This window comes from Coloeus monedula (assembly GCF_965178545.1).
Source record: "Coloeus monedula genome assembly, chromosome: 15".
Lineage (NCBI taxonomy): Eukaryota > Metazoa > Chordata > Aves > Passeriformes > Corvidae > Coloeus > Coloeus monedula.
In genome coordinates this window covers 14,047,126-14,067,933 of record NC_138795.1, presented here as the reverse complement: position 1 = coordinate 14,067,933, position 20,808 = coordinate 14,047,126, and positions in this window count along the sequence as shown.

Here is a 20,808-nt window from a genome sequence, read left to right as displayed (position 1 = left end):
GCATGTGGTACAATATTGGAGCACACTATTATAATAACTTATTTCTTCTTTTTTTAGAGAGATTAGAAAAGTCACTAGGCCATTGCACACACAAAAAGCTTGGGAAAAATCTAGTATTTATATTTAGTAGGACTTTCTGTATTTTGCATTTTTACATCTAAGCCCTCCACTCCTACACAATGGCTTCATAAAATAATTTTTATAGTTTCCACTTACATACAGTCATCCATACCTCTTAAACTTAATACAAGATAGTTTTCTACAACACAGCTGACAACACTGTACAGAGCAACTCAAAACCACAGCAGAACCAACATTCCTAACTCAATTATTTAGGAAAAGTGACTTTCCTAAAAATTATCCCAAAAAATAATAATAAGTTAAAAAAAAGAAAAAATCCTGTTCAGAATTAAGGGAACACACCTAAAAGTCCCCAGGAGGCATTGAGACTCTTACATAGCTAAGCACAGAAGTACTTACATGGAGATAGGCTTTGCTTTTGTACATGTGCACACTGGTGTAAAAAGCTTCTCTGGGTCTTTCAGACTGTGGTTCAAAAAATTTACACTGGCTGCTATCCCTGTGCCCTTACACGGCCCAGGAAAAGCAGGAGAAGACAGTTTTGTTTCTGTCACTTTCAGTGCTCCCCCCAAACAGCACCTGAAATAAAACTGCTCCTCCCAGGCAGCACCTGAGGTATAAACCATGTGCTTATGGTGCCTCTTCCAATGCAGACGTCCAGGCCTGGGCTTCCACTGCTGCCTCTCCACGTACTTCACGTGCCATCTCCCACAAAGCCTTTATCCAGAAGCTATTTCTGTCCTCCTCAAGTGTTTCACTGATATGTTCATTAAGGATTTTAGATAGGCTCGCACCCACCCCTCTGAATAAGCCCTGGTGCCTTCCTTGCCTTGTGAGCTGAGAAACAGCAGATAAATCTGGGGGACTGAAACCAATACAAAGCTTTAAAGGCAGCTACTAAAGGTAAAGGCAGGGTGCCCCAAACTACTAGGAAAATCCTTCAAGAGCATCTATTTATACATTTTATACTATTTTAACACATATTTGTAGTTCTGAAGGGTACAATTAATATTTTGGCTAAATGTGTTTTGGCTAAGAAGTCTCGTCAAAACAAAAATAGAATGAAGACCCTATTATCCAAAACCAAAAAGGGTGATACTCTATTCTTAATTTTGCCATATTGACTTGCATGATCATTAAAAAAACACAAAACAACTCAAAGCAAACAAATGCAAAACAAAAATATCCCCAAAGCCACACCACCCTGCCTCAGTCAAACTTTATTTCCATTCATCAGAGAATAAAATGTATCTTCCATAAAATCTGTTCCTGAGGGAAAGAAAAAGGTATGGCTTAAGATCAGTTGTTTCCCTAACTATTGCCCAGAATGAATCTGAATACAGCCATTGGTGTAAGGCAGTGTGTGCACCAGATATCCATTCACAACCTGCTCAGCTAAACCTAAGTGTGTAATCCAATGTTGTGCAGCTTGTCACTGAAAATCTTATAATTACACCCCTATTTGGATGACTACTGGGTTATTAATGTTCAGCAATAAAGATGAAAGTAGACAATTTATTACTATTTGGCACTGAACGTCAATCAATTGAACTAAAAAGAACCTATTTAAAAAATAATAAAAAATGAATAATATCTAAGCCTAGCACGCTTCCTACTTATCCGAAAAGTCTATCTGATTATATTGAGTTAGTCGGCAAGGTGGATTTAAAACAATGTATTTGAACTTCACCAGCATTATGAGATCCCAATGCAGACCAATAATTGTGAGACAAAATTGAGCTAACAGAGAATGCCCCAAAGTCTCTTTTCAATCCGTGTGTGGATTAGGGGAGGCTGTATTGCAGGGAACACGTTCCACGCTGCTGCAACCGCTCAGCTCAGCCACTCTCAGTGAGGAGCAGAAGGAAGCAGGGGCTCTTTGAGGCTGCAGACACAACCAGGATACAAAGTTGGTCCAGTCTGTGGCTGGAACAGTCTGACACAGCCAGAATCATTTCGTACATCACTAAAAGCACTCTGTGCAGGAGCTGCTTTGTGCAGTAAGAAATTAGAAAGATGAGTCACCATCAGTTGGCATGAAGGCTCTGGGTTGTGACACCTCTGGTCAGAAAGTGTGGACCAGCTCTACATGTACTGAATATCAGCAAAACCTTCTTGTCTGTTGTAGCACAGTAGTATTATATAAAACTGGTCTTCCTGATAAGGATCTTGTGAAATTGTAAGTAAAATATAGTTAAAAAAAAAAAAAAAGCCTGGGAAAAAAACTTGCCATTTCCATTAAATATTAACCTTCTGAAAGAGCAAGTCAGGACTAAAACATCTCTTATCTTAATTAGTTTAGTAGAAACGAATTTAATTTATATTGTAAGGTTATATTTTCTATTACAGATCCAGGGCAGGGAAGGGCAAACTTTTTAGAACTATTCATTTATATAAAATAATATTATTGTTTAAAGGATCAGTTCAATAATTTTTTGGTCTTATCTTTAAGCATGGACTTCAGTGGTGCTTCTATGTGCATCTTTTGCCAAAAACATTAAGGATTGAGGGATTAAATTCACAGTAAACTGCAAACAAACACAAAACAGCTTTTCAAACATTGGTATATTGACTTGAGTAGTCTAATAGTGGCTTGAGCTTTGTCTCCATCTAATTTGACCTTCAGTTTAGTTTGACCTCTCAGACAAGAAAGTCTAGACATTGCCCTTGATTGAACTGAACATTTTCCCTTTTCTAGGTTGTTCTAAATAATTTTAAACACACAATCAGTAATACAGCTAATACCATGACTAACAGTAAAACTGTTCACAGGAAATTTTCTTTGACTGCAGAACGAAAACCGTCAGTATTTGACAGGAAAATGCCAAAATCATGTCCATACATGAAACGCTGACAGATATATATATATATATTTCAGAAATAAAACTGTTCTTTAAAAAGGCAAAGAAAAATAACTATTAGCCCCCTCAAGTCAAGAACCACTGCTAATCTCTGCGACCTAACAAGAGAAAGCGCCTCCTCAATTTTTTCATGCACCTTTGACTTTCAGTGTGAAATATTAAAACTGAAAATACAGTTCAATTTAATTACAGGAAAACATCACTAATGATGTTCACGTGTTAATTCTCCCCATGCTACACAAGCAGTTGAAATCTAATGACACAGAAAAACCATTATTTTAATTATCCCTATAAAAAATAAGCACATAGAGGACTAAAATATTATTGCTTCCTATAAGCACTGTCTTAGTGGGAAAGGGGTTTTAAAAAGCAGAATGAAAATTCAAACATTATCTGGACCAAAACTTTTTTTTTTTTTTAAATAACATGCTGTAAACGTGTTAACAATTGGATTAAAAATTACTTCTTTGAGTTCTCAGACGTTGCCAGGACACTAAGAAACCACAGCTAGAAAAGTTTCCTCTCAAAATGAATTAAAGCTCAGACCTCACAGCTGGCTTTTTGAATACCACACAATCTATATGGGTGTAATGTAAGACTAGTTTTCATTTATTACTCAGCAACTAGAAACCTCAGCATATGGGCCAAGCCAAATTAATCATCAGCCTGGCCACTGATTTGCCAATACACAGGAAAATTATGCTCAAACACATTGTTTGTGTATATTTTAAATCTTGACAAAGCAAGAAATGTTCCTTATCTTTAGGTGGTCATCCCCTTGTAAAAATTGACTTTCCCTAGCACTTATATAAGCCCCTTAGAAAAGTACCAGTCATTATTCTGTACAGTGGTTGTGTACCCATTGAATGACAAATAGAAGTGTCTTGAAGAAAGAACCATCTTTCTCAATTCCTCTGAAGTTCGAAGAAAAACTTCTGAGTCTGTACAACCAATGTAAACTATTACACTTAGATAAAGTAACCACACTAACAGGTGATGCTACTTTTTCATGAACTCTGCCCTTAACAGAGACTGTGGTTTAACTACAATAGATTTTAAATAGCATTTCATAAAGTACCCTGTGAGGATGTTAGATGGCTACACAGACTTATTGACAGCTTGCATTCTGTATTGTTTCAGGAAAGCTTTATATTCTTAAATTGCTAGAATGCTACTACTTCTAGACTTTACTTCTCTAGGACATATGCATTTTGAATGTCTTTGATCTTACATAATCTTCTAACTACACAACTAAATCTCATAAAGGAAGTCTCCTTTAAGTCTGTGTTCCTGCATTTCAATTTGTTATAATACCTGTTTCCTCCACATAATAGAAGATTCGGTAAATTTAAACAAGTACAAGCCAAACATTATATATAAATATTTAAATATTTATGCACACACATATGCACACACACACAGAGTACTTGCCATTACATTCTGAGCCTTTTAGAAGAACAGAACACTTAAGCATGAAATTTAAAAAAGGCATAAAAAGCACATATTAAGACATCAGTACTATTAAATCCCTTAAAATTGCTACAAATAAATGTTTACACAAGCATTTACAAGCATCCTAACAAGAAGTGTTGAAAAAGGAGTCTGGTTCAAAGACAGAGAGTTTAGAGCTCAATTCGCACCCATGAAGCACCTTATTAAAATTTCAGTCTGGGTGTATGCAGGAGACAAACCAGCATCTTGTCAAAGTGCCACTCCACGGCAGGTCTAGCAGGGACGCGCTCCGGTGTTAGCACACGCTGGTACATTGTCTCGGCGCTGGATGTGATACACGCCAGCAATCTCTGCCTCCACAGCCAGGAATTTATTATTAACAGCAATTCTGAAACAGCTCAATCGCAGAGCTATGTGAAACACCAAAGCGCTTCTATGTTTATTACCTTTGCAAACAACAAAATATCACCGTCCCTCAGTGCTTCCCGCAAATCTGCAGCAATGATGCAAAGCAGCATTTTTTTTTTTAATTCCCTTTCGGAATACAAATGCCTGCCTTCTCCTATTGCTGCCTTCTCCTAACCGAGACGCACTGTGGACAATAGTTTCTGAATCAGCGATACCTTCCCACACTGTTGGCAAACATTGAAGAAATAAATAATAACATTGTGCTACAATCCCGGAAGGAAAAGGGAAAAGAAAGTAAATAAATAAATTAACAACCAGCAGCTTATAAAACAAAGACAACATTAAAACATCGTGAAAATATAAGAAATACCAGCGGTCAAGGATGAGGATTAATGGGCAGAAAAGCAGCAGCGGCACTTATTGCAGAGGCACAGAGAATCCTCCTTCCCTGCAACTCATGCAACTAATGACCTCTCCAAGTGCTGAATTCCCCGGCTCGGCACAAGCCCGCGCACTGCCGGCTGTGGCACACACACATCCCAACTTGTCAACTCCGCTAACGCAATTACAGCGGGGGAGGCAGGAGCCACAGAGCCCCGGGAGCTGCGGCTCCGCCGAGCGCGGAGTGCAGCGGAGAGGGGAGGAGAGCCCTGAGCATGTCGGCAAGTAAGAAGTGAAGAGCATTTACCAGCAGCAGCGGCGGCAGCAGCAGGTTGAGCAGCCCGAGCGCCTCTCACCGTCTCTGGGCGATAACTTCGCACCGGTGCGGATTCCTTCAGTGCGGAGGGGACACCCCTTCCTTCCCTGCCCTTCCCCGCCTTCGCTCTGCTCTCGCTGCGCGACCCGTCCCTCCCGCCAGGAGCGGAGCGCCGGGAAGCGCCAGGAAGAAGCGCCGGGAAGCGCCAGGAAGAAGCGCCAGGAAGCGCCGGGAAGCGCCGGGAAGCGCCGCAGCCTCGCGCCGCCCCCGGGGAGCGCGGGAGCCGCGGCCGCGGGGGGAGCGCGCCCGGCTGAGGGAGCGCGCGCCGCGGCCCCGACGCGCGCGCCTCTCCCCGCGGGTGCCGCGCGCGCCGCAGCCAATCCCCGCGCTCGGTGCAAGGGCGCGCGCCGCCGGGGGCGCGCGGCGGCGGCGGCGCGGGGAGCGGGGCGGGCGGGGGGCGGCGGCGGAGAGGGGACGGGAACGGGAACGGGGACGGGGACGGGGACGGGGACGGGAACGGGGACGGGGACGGGGACGGGGACGGGGACGGGGACGGGAACGGGAGCGGCAGCACCGCCACCGCCGCCGCGAGCGTGTCCTTGTTCCCCTGACCGACCCTGCGCACAGCGGGCGGCTGCCCCGGCCGGGCGCTGCCGCAGAGGCGCGGGAGCCGGAGACGCCCCGGGTCTCCGGCGTCGGGATGCTCGTCCCGCCGCCCCGGCGAGGCGATGCGGGTCGGGAGGCGATGCGGGTCGGGAGGGGAGGGTCCCTTCCCAAGGGGGGGCCCGCCGCCGCCGCTGCGCAGCCCGAGGAGCGCGCAGAGACAACAAAATCTGAGCAGGGGAAAAAAAAGAAATGTTAAAAAATCGCTTCCATCTTTTTGCCACAAGTTAGAACCGTTCCAACAACTGTTGTTACTTCTGCAGAACAGAATGGCTTTAGCCTCCAACATCACGTTCTATATAACGTTACTTCCGAACTGTGTGCAGAATACTTATCTTTTCACTGAAATAACTAGATGTTGACTATTACTGAACCTTGAATTTCTCCCTCCACATTGCTACATATCTGTCAGATCACCAGTAGCACCAAAAACAGGAGCACTAAAGCAAAGTAGATCAGGAAACAAGAGAGTGACAAGGTACAAGGCACAAGCTGATGTCAACCTGTAAAACTTTGTACATATTCTTGGCAAAGCCAAGAGGAAAATAGCAACTGAAATTAGCCAGAAATCGGAAACAGAAGCGAAAAGGAGCCTTGGACATGGGTAATGCATGGCAGCAGGGCTAATGGTGCCACTTAACAACTTCATGTATATATTCCATACCATAAAAAATCTCTGTAGAGAAATGAAGTAAACTGGAGCACATTGGATTAGCTGCAGTTGGGAAAAGTGCACTGTAAATTTCTGATTAGAGAGAAACTACAGCAGAGTTAATTTCCCAACTGTAACTGTAGTTTTGTAACTGTCAACAAAGAGCAAGAATTTTAAGGGGTAATCCAGAAACCAGCAGGGAAGCATCTCTCAGCTTTTCAAGGTTAATTGAGAAAAGGGGAGAGCCTAGTGTACTGGTAGAGCTCGGTAAATTACGTGCAATGCTGTCGCTTGAGGACTGCATCTACTCACAGGAGTGAAGAAGATCCACAGAGCCACAACTTCTCCCTGGCCTCATCCTTTTCCATGGCATTTCACAGATTTCAAGATGTGTCCTTGTCTCTAAAGCTGTGGTCAAGATTTTAATATATGCATGGTGATGTGTTGATTCTGCAGAGAAACTTGTGTACAGATATACTGTGACAGTCATTTTACTGGAAATAATATTCCTGCTTGAAAGTAAACTAGATTGCAAAAATGAATGTTAGAGAAGTCTTTAAAAGGCTGTTGCAGTTAAGTAATGAGTTTTCCCTATCAGGAAAGAAAGACAGAATTACACTGAGCTTGGAAGCAAATCTTGTCAAACTACATTTTGGTGGAGGCAGGCGTCAGTGAAAAAGGTAATGGAAAGTGTGTAATAGCAGTCCATAAAGTGTGTGACTTGATGCTTATGATGATTAAGCAAATTAACAAAATTCAGAATTCATTCAGCTCATACAATCTAAAGATATTTGGAAATCTTCACCTCATTGGAGTGGCATACAGAATATTACAAAGCTACTTAAACAGACCAGTGATTTGAGAGAGAACAAGCAAAAGGCTTATTAAATGCCATGCAGCAAGGATTTGTTGCTGGTCAGTTATGATGGATACGGGTTAATGGCACAGACCAATCCAGCTGCCTTGGTAAGGTGGCCTCATTTGTTCAACAGAGCTGTTGAAGTCAAGGTCAGGCATCTAGTGAAAAAGAACACGGATGACATTTCAGGTTGGGGGATTGTTTTCTGGAAGGCAGTTTACGATAAGCAGCATTAGTTTGTCCTGGTGATTAACTGAGTACATGCTCCCACTGTTATGGGTTAGTGAGGATGACAGCTGGGAGTGGATGGGTGGCAGAGAGAGTATCAAAACAAAAATAACCAGAAGTTACATGTCAAGGCAGTATCAGTAAGACCAATGTGGAAATGCTCACTTTGTGTCCGTATTCAGGATTAATGTTAACTATATAAATCTAGAATATTTGAGAGGCAATTAATGACAATTAATGTGCAGACAATTAATGAAGGATATCTGTGTCTTCTCCCTAAAGTGAGAGTCCTAACAAGATAGGGAACCATGCTCTCTCTTCCTCTTGTTCTCTGTTTAAATTGATCTTGGATTCCTTTAGATGTGGTGGTACAGCTTCAGTGGAAGACAGGTTTGTTCCCATCCCTTTAATCTGGAGGTAAGGGTACTCTCCTGGGAGTGGGAGACGTGAGACTGAATATGCATGAGGCTGCAGAGAATAACCCAAATACCTCATTTCTTGGGTTAGGTCTCCAAATACCGGATTAGTCAGTATACTGTGACCACAGGCTACTCCTCCTTGAGCATATTTTAAGTATATTAGCTCTGCTTAGTTCTTTGGAGGAAAGAATGTGCATGCCTACCTTCACAAACAAGTTCCAAGCAGTGAATCTGAAGTGAATATAAGTGTATTTCTTCAGCTTTTATTAAGGTGCCTGAGGAATGGGACTGCAGCTGTGTCACTGCCCTGTTGGCTGCATCAGCCACTGCTGCATGGCTGAGCTGCTGAAAAGGCACAGCCTGGAGCCTGCACGTGTTACCAGCTTCAGTCCCCAATGCCTTCAGGGGCTCTCTCAGAATCACCTTGTCACTTACAGAGCCTGCTGACACGAAAGCATCTTGTCCACTTTCAGAAGGGCCATGGCTCTCTCTTTTCACATTTCTTTGAAAAATTGACCTTCAGTGTGATTTGAAAGGAAAGAAGAAAAGAGGCAACAAGAAAGATTAGCAGTTTACTGGTGGTAACTGCTGGATGTTGTCCCCTTGCCTTTTAAGCACACGTTTGAATTTTCTAACCTGGAACTGCTGGTTTTTCAATGTGTCCCTATACATCATTATTTCTCTATTAGTATGTAGGTGCTCCACCACACACATTGCTATAGCTTGATCAAAACAGGCATGATAAAAGAATTTCTGGAAGCCGATGCTATATAAATACATTGTACAATGAAGGCGAAATTTTAGGAGTGCAGCTGATTAATAATAGGAACATTTTACCTATGGAATGTGCACTCTGGTGTTGCTTAAGACTCTAAATAGGATCTTTCTGAAAGTTATATTGCATCTCAAATGTAAGTTATGGGATTGATGGAGTGGTTACTTGGGGCAAGTTCACTGGCTGGCATCACACAAGAGGTCACTCTGGCTGATGACCATAATTTTTTCCAACCCTGTAGGCTGGAAATTGTGAAATGCAATGATCCATTGTAACAACATTGGACTCTTCAGAATAAAGAGAGAGCTTATCTTCCTGAACAATGCCTCTCAAATGTTTTAATGTGTTATAAAGAGGATTATTTTAATTAATTGGTACAATTTCCTACATTTATTATATATACCGGAATATCATTAGTCAGTCATGCAACTGCAACTTATTTAAATGTCCAGTTTTCATTCTTTATCCTATGACTGCAATTGCATAGTAAGAAATAAAGAAAAAAATAGACAAAAACCACACATGTGATTTTCTATCTCTTCCAAGGAAGTAACCACACCATGGTTATGGGAGAAGTAGCTGTGTATCATGCAGTGAGCACCCAGCAGAAAAGCAGTGGCATGATACAGAATTTTAACACACTGGAATTACCATCTTTGGTAATTCAGTAGGTGTGGTGTATGGTTGACATTGCAATAAGAGAGTTTGTGTCACCTCCTAAATATTGCCAGAAGCCCTGTGTAATTCGTCAAACAAAAAGAAGACAAAAATTGTGTTGAAATTGTACCAGAATTTTCAGGTAGTTTCCTGTCTCTTTAGCCTCTTTTTTTCCCCTTCCCTATTATAGGCAGCCCACCCACCTTGTAAGAATTATAGCCTGTCTTTGAAGTGGCTCAAATGGAAGCACTGAGCACGTAGAAAGCCACTTGCTATATGCTTGAACAGCTCTCAACAATGCAAAGCCATCAACCAGGTTGCAGTTTTGGAAGAAGAAGACGAGAAAAAAAAGATGGAAAATCTTTGTAGGTAATACCTGCTCAGTGGAAAGTTAAGAAAATGTGAAGACTTTTGGAACTCTGTTGTGCTTTGAGGAATTGCTGTCTTCAAAAGAGCATGTTCGGTATGCACAGCCATCCCTAGTGGATGCAAAACTCACCAGAACACCACCTGTGTGCCATGATGTGTGTTCTGCATACAGGAAACTCTAGACTTACACACCTAACCTCTTTTTTCCCCTATAGCTGACCACAAAGGGTTCAAAGGCATTTGGAAGAATATGGCTGTCAACCAACTGTAAAGTGGATTAGTACCAGCTGTAAACAAATGAGTCTCTGCTCATCTGGCTGACCAAGAGGAGAATTCACTGGTCACTGAGAAGAATTTTTGTGTTTAACTTGTCCAGCTCACAGGAAAACACACATTGTGGATGTTACAATTGGGTGTCACTGTTGAAGAGTTGGTGGGATGCCCTGCTCACACAGTAGTTACTGTGCTAAGAATGCTTCTATGATAATCCTAAACCACTTATACAAATGTTAAACTAAAGACATAAATGTCAGGGCCATTCTTACTCTGTGAATCAGGACCCAGGTCTCTTACCTCCTCTGGTCCACCCAGTTACTGGAGTCATACTGGTTTCTAAAGACTTTTTAGATTCCAGTTCCCAAAGACTGAAATCTGTATTGTCATTGCTGTTGTAACATAAATGGAAGATACAGTTGTTAACTAGTCCTTAGTTTGGTTTTGCAAGCTCCTGTCTGCTGAGTGTAATTGCAGTGTTAATTCTCTCAGCCATTTTAATGACTCTGACACGACAGAGGATGCACAGTTGTACTTGTATTCCTGCAGTAATTACTGAGAGGTTGTAGCCATTACATTAAAGAAAAAGTATTTGCTTTCTGTAGTTGTCTGTATATAAAAATGCCTTTGCTTTTTGAGAGTGGGAGAAAATACCACCAGGTGATTATGATAAAAACCATGGAGGTCAGGGAGCATTCTGGGTGGTAACAATGAGTTCACTAACAAAGTGAGCTGAGGATAAAATCAACATTTATTTCTGATGTCAGAAGTAGTTTTCTCTCAGCTCTGCATGAAGTGGTATTGGTGTGGATGAGGTACCCCACAGATGCACACTGCACGAGACTAAATGAGGCTGATTTTAGGTAAATGGCACTGCCCACAGACAGTTCTAGTACCTAGTCTAGGTGAAAGGTCACATTTGTTTAGCCACAAGAAGTGGTAGAATAATATATCTGGAAAAATACACAGAGGAAAAAAAAAAGGGCAAGTAGCAAGGTGTAAAGGATGCAGTAGCTATTTTGTATAAGATGGAAATTACCTCAGTCAGTCCAAGATTTGAAGCCTGCCTCAAAAGCAATGTTAAGTTTGCAGTCTGCTGCAGCAGAGAGCCTGTGAACTGGTACAGACAAATCATCTCCTGGAAGGTGCATGTGGGGGGAAAAAAAAAAAAAGAGAAACTAGAAATGCCCAGAATATAAAACAGGACGTGCAGTTTGTGAATGTTTACCTCAGTTTACCTTCTGAATGATACATGTTGACCCCTATATGAAATGCCAATGCAAACTTCACCAACAGAGTTTGTTCCTTTTAAGTAAGATCACTCTGGAGACTGAGGGAGGAAGGGGGGGGGGGGGGGGGGGGGGAAGCGGAATTTGTTATCTAGAAATACTTTCACAGATAAGTAAATATTTTAGCTTTCATAGGCTGGCCTACAATTAAAAAATGTAATAGAACAATATTTTTTTCATTTTTTTAGTACACAAGAACTATCAAAAGAATGAGAAATATTGAATAATAATAAACCAACATAAATTTTCAGAATTTTCTTTTTCCCCCAACAGGTAGCATGAGTTCTTTGTTAGTGCACAGCATTTTTAATAAGATACTTAAATACTAGAGATAGGTCTTTAAGTAAGCTACAAGTTAATTTTACTTTTGCTCTGTTCAACCTTAATTTTACCCCAGTCTTTCATTACTGATTTTTATGTTCTGTGCCTTCTTATGCCCTCTTTTCTTTTAATGCAAAGTATTTCCTTGAAAAGAAGTTCCATACAAGCACACAAAATTATTCAGCTGCTTAATTTATCTTCTGACAAAATCCAACAACTCCATTCAGGATCAGAGCCCTTTTTTTTCTACTGACTAAAGAGGATGACACAGTCCTTTCTCTGTGAAGGTCGTGGTTTAAGTGCCTGATTTCCTGAATACTGTATGAAAGAAGGATGATGAACTTAGCTGTTATCAGCTACTTTGTGTGACGAAAGGTGCAAGATAAAGAGGAACTTTTCATGCCTGATCTCCTTTCATTATCTGTTGTGTTAAACTGCACTGAGCAGTCCCTGAGAAGCCCAATATTTAATGCATTGGCTATAGCAGCACTGGGCAATAGATTTATAAAGTGATATGGCATAGTTGCTGTAAATATGTATAATGCAAAGAAACATGTCCATTTATCACTTCTACCAGTATGAACTCCTGCAGTGCAGAAAGAAATTAAGGCAGCCATAGAAGAATGGCAAGTTTGAGCCGGAAATAAGTTTTCAGGGGTGTATAATCTACGGTGTCTGTTTTAAGGTTATGAAAATACCAGGAATCACTAATGAAATGCCTAAATGCTAAAATAAGGGGGTTTTAACTGTAGATAAATAGGAAAGAACAAACCAAAACTGAATTGAAACGTTTATTATGTCTAGATGTTTTATAAAGTTGAAATTTAAAGTGCTGAAAAAGGGAAAAGAAGAGAATGCAAGTAATCCAAGGAACAATGAGAATATTTACTCAACTGGATTAGTTTAATGCATGTTTTCTGTTGTTTTCTTACTTATATATATATATATATATAATTTTAAAAAATGTCATGCTTGCCATATAAAATCTGCCAACTTAATGATCCACAATTTCCTTCTCGGTTTAATGTCACTTCACTGTAATTTTTCTGTATTTTCAAACAGTTGTTTAGTTTTCTGTGCTCATTAAAGACATAATTTCTTTGCTCCCAAAGGAACTAGTAAATGCTGGTTAACACACTATGACAGCAGGACTTGCTAAGTGAGTTATTTTATATTTTATTCTTCCCATTCTCTTCCAAAGACATGTAGATATACTTATTTAAAATACTTGTCTTGGTGCTCTCACATTATTCAGTGTAAAATATGAGGATGGCAGAACTTTCACACTGATACACTTTTGCAGAACTGACATTTGTGAAACTGTATTTATATGTTCTCTGCATTCTCCTGTCCTGTTAGTGTTAGAAAGGTGCAGGGGATCCTCAGTACTATTCCTGTCATAAGCTATTCCCAGGCTAATTTCTGATTTCAGGAAAAAAAGAAGGTGTAAGCTGAGACTGTCAGATCCTCATTATGAGAGGATATATACGGGATATTAAGGTACCTCAAAAAGAGAACTTAAAATTCTCTCACTGTCTCCTGAGGAATGTGAAAGTTATTTTACTAATACCAATATTACCTTTTTCTTAATTATCACTATTGAAATAGTAAACTGAAATAGAAACTCTGAAATATATCCAATATAAAAACATGCACAAAATAAAATTAAATATATAAAATCAAATGCAGTCTTTACATTGCTAATAAGATTCTGGAACTGCAATTCACTCATCATTGAGTTCATCATACCCAATTTATCCTAGGAATGCTGCAGTTTCTCAGGTCTGATGACCTGCTTCACTTAAGGAAAAACTGTCTTTTCCAGTCTTCCAAATAAATATGACTCTAAATATAATTGAGAATATGTGGCTGTTATGTAAGAAGACACAATCCATACTAATTCATTCATGTGCTCAAATTCAAACTCCAACACATGTCTAACAATGGGCCACACAAAACTTGGTGTCTGTCCGTGATGCTGATTGTTACTCCTGGCATAATTAACTTGCCTCTGGCAATTAATCACCTTGACTGCCAACAAATAGTATATTTATCTTCATTAGCTTCCTGCACGGGAGCCTTTCCTTGATGCTGTAGAGCAGGAGCTCTAAACACCCCGTTTGGCTGCCAAGGGACGCGGATTCCGTGGGAGGGACATGGACTCAGCCGTCCCAGGCACAGGCGCTGCCCCTCGGGGAGGGAGCCAAAGGCAGCCCCAGCTCCAAAGGGCTGGGCTGGCACTCTGCATTAAATGTAATTCCTCCACAGCCATAGGAAACCCAAGTCTATTTAAGACTATGATTTGCATTTTCAGCTTCCTCATATATTTTAATGAAAGACAAACAGAATTATGGACAGTGCAAATTATTTTTCTCAAGTGAGAAAGAAAAGAGAGGATGCCAGACTAATTTATTTGCTTTTGTTTGCATCTCCTTTTCCATGATTATCTTAACAAATGAGTTTACTAGCAGGAATGTTTGGTAAAATAATGAAGCAAATATTGTTAAATATTGTGATTATTCATAGCAGAACCTATAAGTCATGTTTCTCCAATTGGAAAAGAGAAATGTGTTGCACAACCTACGTATCCATTCAAAAAGAGCTTGAATATTCAAAAAGCTCTGCTTATGAATGAATTACATAAAAAATTATGCATAGATATTATTCAGCAAACAGTTTGAACATATACATCAGAAAAACTAGTTTGTTTGGAAAACTTGCAAACACATAATGGAGCAAAGAAATTATTCATTATGAATTATTTGCACAGCATCTGTCTTACTTTCTCATGTTAATTGCCTCTGCTAAACCACATTTTCACCCCCTCAATATGTAAATTTAAATGATTTTGCATATTCTCTGAATATCCAGTAAATGTAAGTTTCATTACTTTACCGCTTACATTTTTTTAGTCTCTAATTGTACTGCAGTTTAGATAATTTTAAAATTTGACCTGCCAGCTTCCTGTAGATTGCAACCTTTTCCTCTGGGTTCTGATTATTGCCTAAAAAGAAAAAAAAGCCACATATAAAAAAATTAAACCCATGCACATTGACTGCATTTGTGGAAGATCTTTTAAGGTATGTGTTAATTCCCATTGTATTTATAAAAGCTAGGGCTCGTTTTTAATCACAACACTTTAAATGTAATTATTATAAATCTAGGACATGACCCACAATTGATTCGAATTAACAGAGAGAATCTTACAGACTTCTCAGAGCCTACAGCAGACCTTCCCCTACACGAACTGGGTGATGTATCCCTGTATCCTTTTGTGCTTCCTAAGAGGTACCACTCTTGCGTAGAATTAGTCTTTCTACAGATACAAGCTTATACATCAGGCAGTCTGACTTCCTCTAGAATATATATCTTTTTTTTCCCTGAATTTTGTGAAATTTTGATTCTTAGACCACCGACTCATGTTGTCTCTCTAAGAAACACCATGAGAAGAAAATGTGCACATTGTATCCTGTCTTTTTTTTTGCTATCACTTGATACCACCAGCTGAAATAAGTGTCCAAAGCTGTCTGGTCTTAGAAAATAAATGCAAGTTTAACTCTTCAGGCCTGTTAACAGAAACACCCCCCTGGCAAAATCTGTCCCAATGGGTCACTGAGAATGGGCCACCCAAGAAAAGCCTCAGGATTGCCTCTCCTTTATCAGCACGCCCTTTGTTAGAGACCTGCAGAAAGCACTCGGAAAGCGTCAGTGCTGTACTTAGACACCAAGCTCTTTGAGAAGTACAAACACACTTTTCTAATGGCATAAAACCTTCTGTTTAGGATTCCATCCTCAATGTACCACAAAATACATAACCCCTGAAATTATTCTTTGTTTCTATTTTATACTGAGGTTACAAAACACTGTGTTAACAGGGGTAGCACTAAAAACATCCTTATTCATTTATTTGCTGTGGGCAGAAACCTGGCTGAATGCTTACAGAAAGTGTTTTGCAACAGCCTTTAGTCCTTTTCCAAGGCACAGGAGGCAGATGTTACTGCTGCACATCGCTACTAAAAACTCAAGTTTTCTAGCATCCTAATGGATTACAACAGAGGAAAATAAATCAGGATACAGTGCTATAATACAGTATTTTTGCATCCATGTGAATTTCACTGTCTCGTGCTCTACAGGTATTTGTGGGTCATAACAGAATTTCTGTCATGAGAAGTTCCCAGTGCACCTCAGAGACGTCAGCAGTATTTTCTGCTACTGATCCATCCACCCTTCTGTTCTGTAATGCACCAGGCCTGGATGTCAGATCACATCTGAAATGAACAGCACCAATAAAATTTTGGGCCTAATCTTCAGCAACTCATTTTTTGGTGATATTCCTTTAGGCTACTAAACACATCTATAGGTTTCTCCTCTGGACAGAATGTGTTGTCCAGCATGCTTTAGCAGTTCAGTGAGCTGAGCTGACTCAAATGAGCCTTGAAATGTTAAATACAACTTGTAATATCAAATATTCTCATATCAAATAATTTTCTTCCTGTGGATCCTAGGGAGATTAAGGACTCACGCAGCGACTGAAATGTCCACTATTTACATCAAATATCTCAGCACTGGCTATATCATTATCTACTCATTGAAGGAATGGCTGGAAAACACAACTGCAGCACTTCTGACTTTATTTGTAAATCAAGGATAAGGAGCATATATCAGGTCCATATGGCAACGAGTGAATGGTAAACCTTGAGTAATTGTGTCACAGTGTGACCAAAGCCTTCATGTACAACCTTGAGGTGATGTTTTCTTTGTAACTGATGTAGAAATTAATTTTTAGGTAAGAGGACAAATTAAATGCAGTATGGCTGCACTTCAAGTTTTCCTTCCATCTGCTTATCTCAAAGCCCAGAGAAAAAAGTTGTCTCTTCTTTATTGTTTTTCTGGTTTTGCTTTCATATCTTGCAGCAGTGTCTGTTTACAGCTTGCTTACCTTCCCTTACTTCTGAGCTGAATTAAGATGAAGTCTGATTTGAATCATCCAAAATGCCTTCACCCAAACCACGCCTGTGTGTTCATAACTGTAGAGTGGGAACTATCAAGGCATTTGCTGCTTCTTTCCCACCCTTTGCTTTGCAGATGCAGAAGAGACACTTAGAGAAGGGTGCTCACTCTCCTTGACATCTTGGGCCTGGTCTGTTTGCCAGCGCAGCCCTCGTACCCTTGCACTGTGTGCAGGATACCCCTGCTGAGGCTGAGCTGGGTCTCGTGCCCTAATCCTGGCACATTCTTACTGACACACATTTTTGTACTATAATTAACTTAATTATCATATCATAAAGCAGGATTAATATTTCAATCTATGCACTTCATGGTAGCCTTATAAAAACCAAACATTTTGAAGGGTAATTAGTAAGTAACTCAGTGTGAAAACTGGGAGGTTGTGTTTTCCAGGACTGGCATTTTAATTGTAAATGCAGTCACATGTAGGATCAAATGGTTCTGGAGATACTGTTTAAAAAACTCTGAGAATGACAATAGACTGTAAGTGGGCAGACCTCAGCGTTGCCAACAATTAAAAGAATTATATTAGCATATAGAGAATAACACTTCCTAAATCACGTTTATTTCAGCATCCTAGTTTCAGGAGGAAATGTGGATTCTTGATAGCACTGTGGAACAACTGTTAATTGCATAATGACAGTCACAGTATACAGAAATGAGTAGGGAGTATTTCCATGGAAAGCATATTGTCATTTTCCTTGCATTGAAAGTCAAAGGCAATTAAAACATAATTTAATTAGAGAATATCTTATCAGCTGTAAAAAGTAAAATTGATTGATATTCAGTGTAGGGATAACTTGGCTGCTGCTATTTGTAAAGTGATGCTGAGGCTGACAAATTAGTCACTTGGTTTTTTTATTTGATAATTTCATGTATTTTTATATTTTCTTTCACCACTGAAAGCATTTAATTAGCTAATGTTTGATTGCTCATTGTTTGGAAATGGAAAATGTTACAACTGTATTGTGATTTGAAGAGTTGTTGGCCTTGAGATTAAGCATCTTGCATGACTATATCCTGCTCTCTCATTACTAAAAATATTTATCTGATCATAGGATTTTTCCTATGATTATTTTTGTCTGTGTTACTGTCCAATAAGATGTTTTAGTCTCCACCTTAAACATCGCATGTAGCTGGAAACAGGTCAGTGTAGCTCAGAGCAGCTCCAAATCAGTGAGCAATCTCTTCACTTGGAAGAATCCGTATCACTCACCCAAGGGCTGAATTTGGCCATGCAAGGAAGAGCCAATCAGGAGGGATGAAGGCTGACAAACCAGCAAACCTAGTTCTATTTCTAAAAAGCCACAAAACAAAAGGGATAGCCAACTTATTTTTATCTTTTTTTAATCCCACTTACATTCATTAAACCAGAAATTTGTTCTCAATCGTTACTTCAGTAAAGAGTTGAAGGTTGGTTTGAGTTAATAACCACTAACAAAATATTCAGGTGCCTGTTCTTTTCTGTTGATTTTATTCTTTAGAAGGGGTAGAGTTGATGACATGACTTCATGGGTTTTTTGGCTATTTCTAATATTTCTGTTCTATTAAGAGAATATCAGCAGACTAATGTCCATATGGATTCCAAATTAAGGCATTACTTCCCTCAGAATGAGCACTTCCACAAGGAAATCCTATGACACTTTCAAAGGACTGGTAAATAAATTCATTAATAAATAATTTAAATTAAAGTGGTCTTCAACACTTGACTAAAACCAGATGCCAGTGCTTTAGGGGTAGGACTTTTGAGCTTTGTAATGCCCCTGTCCATAGAACTTGTACTGCATTTGTAGAGATTAACTAGGTAAAGAAAGAGACTAATCTTTGCCTGAATAAAATAATATCTTCAAGGTGGATTTTTTTGTTTGTTTGGGGGTTTTTTTGTTTGTTTGTGTGTGGGTTTTGTTTGGTTTTTTAAAGGTTTCAGGTCTTTTTTTTTTTTTGCCCAGATACAAATCCATTCTTCTTGGGTCTACCAAAATCTTTTTGTACTGTGGCAGCTGTGTTTTTTCCCTGCCAGGAAAATCTCTATAGAGGCATTTACTCCTCTGAAGCCCAGTTTTCTATGTGGGCTAACTTCTTTCAAAGTGGAGACCCATTACATTTGAATATGATTAATAAGCTAATTTCTGCTTTGCTCAAGGAAAGGACATCAGTGCACGTGTACACCTTTCTATACTAGAATCAATTTCAGAGGATAGTTTTTCATATTAAATAGGTTATATGAATAAGAATGGTCTCATTTAGATGCAAGAAAATATACAGAATTCTGTATAAATATTCTAACAGTCTGAGAAGAGAAAATAATTTGAAGAAGTAACTCATTAGGTCTGACTTCACAGTGATACCGTGAATATCTTTTTAATTAAAAAAAGATAACTAAATCAATTAGTTGTTTCTCAGATTGTTGGAGACAACTGTTCTCAGGGATATCAGATGTTATATATATATATACATATATATATGTATGTATAAAATATATAATATATATCATAGTAATGCAATTGCTTCTATGTGAAGTGGTGTTTAGGAGCTGGTAGAAAAATATTTCATTTGAAAAGTCACACAAAAAGCTGAAAAAAAACCAGCAGCATTTTACTGGAGACTCATAAATACACTGCTAGAGATGTATATTAACTATACAGTCTACTGTAGGTGAAGATGTTCCTGCTCAGGGCAGGGGGTTGGCCTAGATGGCCTTTAAAGGTCTCTTCACACCCAAACTATTTGATTATTCTGCGATTCTCTGAACTAATACCAGAGAGTAATTTAAAAGTTTGTGAACAAAACCACTGAGAAAGCCTTTAGCTGCATCCAAAAAGGATGTTTCATGAAAAGCCATGCAGTTATTAGGTCAAGAGCTTAAAGAGATAAACCAGCAATTTGTTATTTCACCAATTAAAGGCAATCAGCATGCGATAGTTGCACAGCCTAATAAAATACCTCTCATTTTTGCTGCTCATTATAAACATCTGTGTACTTCACGTACTTTGTATCGTGAATTTATTAAAAATACCTGAAAGCAGCAGGTTTGCCAGAAAGGCATGATCACCTTTAAATAAGTAACAAAACAACTTCTGAGAAGTGATGGCAGGCATGAGAAGTGTTCACAAATTGTTAGCTCCCCTCCAATTAATTTTACAAGATGCTTAAAGCTCTCGTGCTCATCTGCGGAGATAAAACCTTCCCCAGTCTGTGCACGAAGGTGCCATTGTCTTCCTTATTGCTGTTGAAAATATTGTACGACTGCTGAATGAGGGTGTAAAGAATTTAGAAAAAATGCCAGTTTGTGGAATTAATTTTGTGCTTTCAGTGTCTTTCATGCAACTGGGCTGGGTTCTGCAACTGCAGCCACAAACGGCCTCCCCACAGGTGCTCACACCAGTGAGCTCAAGTGTCTACAGGAACACAAACTATACTGCGAGGAAGAGAATAAGACTCCTAATTTAAAAGATCCAGCTGTATTTTCCAGTCTTCATTACCTTTACAGGGAGTAAAGAGCAGCTCTGAGACAGCCAGCAAGATAAAAGCCTCCTCTCTTCAGTTACAAGGAGATCTGTAAGAGGGATATCTGCGCTTTGCTTTATTATTTTGTGGGTTTTTTGAGGGGGAAGATAAGAAACATATTACTGTATTCAAATTTACAGAAATAGTTTAATTTTTTTTATTGATGATCAAAAATGGTTTTTGTATAGCCTAAAATTTCCCCTGGGGGAAAAAAAAAGAAGAAAAATATGTGACGTATGTGATGTAAAGACATTTCTCCTAAATACGTATTAAAGAAGAGTTGACTACAA